Source organism: Ctenopharyngodon idella, chromosome 3, assembly GCF_019924925.1.
Source record: "Ctenopharyngodon idella isolate HZGC_01 chromosome 3, HZGC01, whole genome shotgun sequence".
Classification (NCBI taxonomy): domain Eukaryota; kingdom Metazoa; phylum Chordata; class Actinopteri; order Cypriniformes; family Xenocyprididae; genus Ctenopharyngodon; species Ctenopharyngodon idella.
The window spans coordinates 48,386,220-48,390,145 of record NC_067222.1 but is presented as its reverse complement, the minus strand read 5'-3'; the positions used below and the strand labels follow the sequence as shown (position 1 = coordinate 48,390,145).

At 44.6% G+C, this 3,926-nt stretch overlaps 1 pseudogene; it reads left to right on the top strand.

The window, feature by feature from the left end:
• The first annotated feature begins 3,347 nt into the window (after positions 1-3,347).
• LOC127510315 (uncharacterized) lies at positions 3,348-3,527 on the top strand (annotated as a pseudogene).
• Positions 3,528-3,926: the final 399 nt, after the last annotated feature.

The window sequence follows — 3,926 nt, the reverse complement described above, 5'->3', positions numbered from 1 at the left end:
GAAAACGTATGTCAGCCTGTTTAAGGAGGGACAAGGTCTGCAGGCTGACTTTGATGGATTATTGATGAGTGTTCCAGGCAGAAGAGAGAGTCAAGAGGCAGGCCCTTCAGGAGTGGTTGCAGGTGGCGGAGTTGAACAAGGACAGACGGCGGAAACAAGGATTGGAAAAGGTCAAGTCAATTTTGTGGGAGGATAAGGGGGGAGGGGAGAAGGGGAGTGAGGGAGGGGAAGGAGGGGAATGGACGGAAGTAATGGGGAAGGGGAAAAAATGTTTAGGGCGAAAATTGAGCATGTGAAGTTTTTGTGGGATTTTGTCTGGGTTTTTCTTTTTCCTTTTAAAGGTTTTTTGTTTAAAGGTGGCAAATATTTCTGTCCTTAAAAATGTCACCATTGGATGTATGTTTTTTGCAAGAATGCCATTTGAAGAATAAAAAAGATGTTTCTGTTTTTTCTGCGGGGTGGGAAATGTTAATGCAGACGGGGTGGGTAGTGGTGGTGGATGTGAGGTGGATAGCCTTTCGCTTTGTTAATGTTTATGCCCTAAGTAAATTGGGTGATAGGGAGGGGTTTTTGGATAGTTTGAGTGCAATTCTGTTCACAAATAGGCTGCAAGTGCTGGGAGGGGGCGTTTTAATGTGACTTTTGATAATGCCTCTGGTAATGCGCTGGCTCAGTTGACACACTTCTCGCTCTGTGATTCTTTTTGGGGGGTGGGAGGGAGGGTACCCACCTTCACTTGGTGAAACAGTAGGCGGCACATTTGGACTTTCTTTTTTTGCCGTCATACGTGAAGGTGTTTAATTACACTCAAGTTCCTATGTGGTGTTCAGACCACTGTTTGGTGGGGGTATGGGTGGAAGTGGGAGGTGGGAGGTGTGAGGTGAGGGAGGGGGGGGTGTGGAGGTTCAATACTTCCTTTCTGAAGGACAAAGTTTTTTGTATAGCGCTCTTTAATTTGGTAGCCGGTTGGAAACATTTGCAAGGTTTGTTTCAGACACGAGGGGAGTGGTGGGAGGGGTTTATGGAGAGGGGAGCGTTTTTTCGTAAGTAGGGTAGGGAGACGGCAAGAAGTAAGCGGGGAAAAAGTTGGTAAGTGGTCAGAGGAGCTTCAGGCATTATGGACGGGTGGTGCTTTGGGGACAGCCGAGGGATGGTCAAGGGCTAGGTATCTGCAGGATGCAATGAAGATCTATTACTGTGAGGAAGCTAAGTCCTTTTTGCAAGGTTCAAGCATCCGGAAGCGGCTCTATGATGAAAAGCCAACTAGCTTTTTCTTTGCATCAGTGCGGGGTAGGCAAAGGAAAAGTTATATAGAGGGCTTGAGGGGCGAAGGAGGGGTGCAGACATCGGTGAAGGGGATGCTGGGGGTGGCTGAAGGGTTTTATAGAGAGTTATTCAGCAATAGAACTCCTGTAGTTACAACGTACGGGAAGTTTTTGGAGGGTCTGGAAGGGGGTTTAGAGGAGGAGGAAAGGAGAGTACTAGAGGGGCACTTGACCTTGCAAGAAGTTAGTTCTGCAGTGGCTTCCTTGAAAAAAGGCACGGCTCCGGGATGTGATGGCCTTCCAGACGCTTTTTATGAGGTAGTTTTTCCGTGGGTAGGAAAGGAATTGGTGGGAGTGTACCAGGAATGCTTAAGAAGGGGAGAGCTGGTTGAAACGATGAGAACTGGGTTGGTAACATTATTGTATAAGAAAGGGGAGAAGGAAGAGTTAGGGAATTGGAAGCCTATTACTTTGCTGACCACAGATTACAAAATGTTAGCAAAAGTCTTGACTGAGAGACTTAAGGGGGTCATAGGAGCAGTTGTCCAGTCAGACCACACGTGTGGGGTACCTGGCAGGTCAGTCTCCATGAGGTGGAGGCATATGTGCCAAAGTGGCTGCTTATGTAGATGACACAACTTCGGAGCGTGACTTTGAGGTGGTTGGTAGAATCTTAGAGGAGTTTTGCCAGGTGTCTGGGGCACGAGGGAATGTAGGTAAGTCATCAGTCATGTTTTTTGGTTTGTGGGCTGAAAAGGCAAGAGGAGGGTTTAGTATTTGTGTAGATGGGTTGAAAATTCTTGGAGTGAGATTTTTTTTTTTTTTTTTTAGGGAAGACAGTGCTAAGGAAAACTGGGGGGGAAGATAGTAAGGTGGAGCTCTAGGGGGCTGTCTTTGTGGGGAAGGTTAGAGGTGGTAAAGGCTGATCTTCTTCCAAGCCTACATTACTTAGCTTATGTTTTTCCTGTTCCGTTTTGGTTTGGGAGAATGTTGGAGAAGCTAGTTTTTTCTTTTTTGTGGAAGAATAGCACCGAGATGGTTGCTAGGGGCAGATGTACAAGCTGATGAGAGATGGCGGGAGGGGGGGTCCCTTGTATTCCTTTGAAGATGGAGGCTATTTTCTGCTCTTGGACAGCTCGCTTAGCATCCCAAGAGACGGAGCACAAGGCTAGGTTTTTAGCCCAGTTTTGGCTGGGTTTTCTGTTGAGGTCTTTGGGCAGTTAAAGGGGAACAAGGCCTTGGTCGACAAACAGGCCGGAGCATTATCGCAGGGCGGCAGACTTTATTGCTCGGAAGCCTTGGAGTCTAGAACAGTCCTTGATTTTAAAGCAAAGAAAACTGTACCACAGACTGAGTGAGGAGCTAGTGGAAGGTGTGCAAAAAATGGTAACGCCATATGAGGTGAATTGGATAATGTTGCAGCCAACTTTTTTAACAGGCTTTTGTAAAGACCTCAACTGGTTAGCTGCCCTGGGTTGGTTACCAGTGAGAGAGAGGTTGTATAGGCATGGCTCTGGCAGGTCTCCTATGTGCCCGACAGGTTGTGGCAAAGAGGAGACAATAGAACATGCCTTGTGGTCATGTCCAAGACCTGTAGAACTCTGGAGGTCAGTCATGCGGTGGTGGGAGAAGTGGAGGGGGCCAATTATTACGAGGGACTTAGTGTTGTACGGGCTGGGTTTGGATGTGTTTGAAGTACAACAGAGGGGAAACATGTTCAGTGGGAATTTTGAACAATGTGTTTGAGGAAACCGATTCCTCATTTGGAACCTGAAAGATTATTTTTTACAACTACTTGGGAAAATGTCGGCAGAGGTTAAAGCATTTAAAGTGTGTTTCGGAGAGGAGGAGACCAGAAAGGTATGGAGGGGGCTGCAGAAGGTCGGGGTGGGGTAGAAGGAGTGACTGTTTTTTGTGCTTTTGTTTTTTTGGGGTTTTTCTGTTTTTTTGTGCAATGTGGGTGTATGTTTTTGAAATTTGATGTACATTTGTCTTTTGGTTTCGGATGTTCAGAGAATAGCATGATGGTTTGTTAAAAGAGAAATTATGGTGTATCTTTAAACAATAAATTTGCTGTAAAGTATAGCTTTGGTGCAAAAAAAAATAAAATAAAATCTGTTCTTATCAGTTTAATATCTGATACGTCCCCTATCTGGGGACTACGTATTGCAGTGTCTCCAGGAACGGTGTGTTTCCCCTTTTTGGGGATTGCAAATTGTTGTGGCTAATAGCAGTTGCACACTGCAGTAAGCGAGATCGATTTTAGAATATCATATTAAAAGCTGGATGGCTTGTGTTGATAAATGGCATGGAATTAATTTTAAAATGTATTGGATGATGGAGAAAATGCTGTATTACTGTTACTAAAAGTAAAGCTGCATCTGATTATGCTATGTTAGCTACTTCACAAAATAGTGTTTTTCTCTGAGGCATGGTAAAGCATGGTACTCACAAAAAAAAAAAATCTGTCTATAAATATATCAAAACAGTTGTTCCCTTGTCTATTAAAACATGTAATATACTAAAGCGTCTTTGGTGTTTCCATGGTTTCTACAAAATAAAACTTGAAACCGAGGGTAACGCGGGTATGACGCAATTGACAGGTGTCCCGGATCCTTGGTTAAAATTGCAATTTTCTCAAGATTTACAAATAGTTGGAAA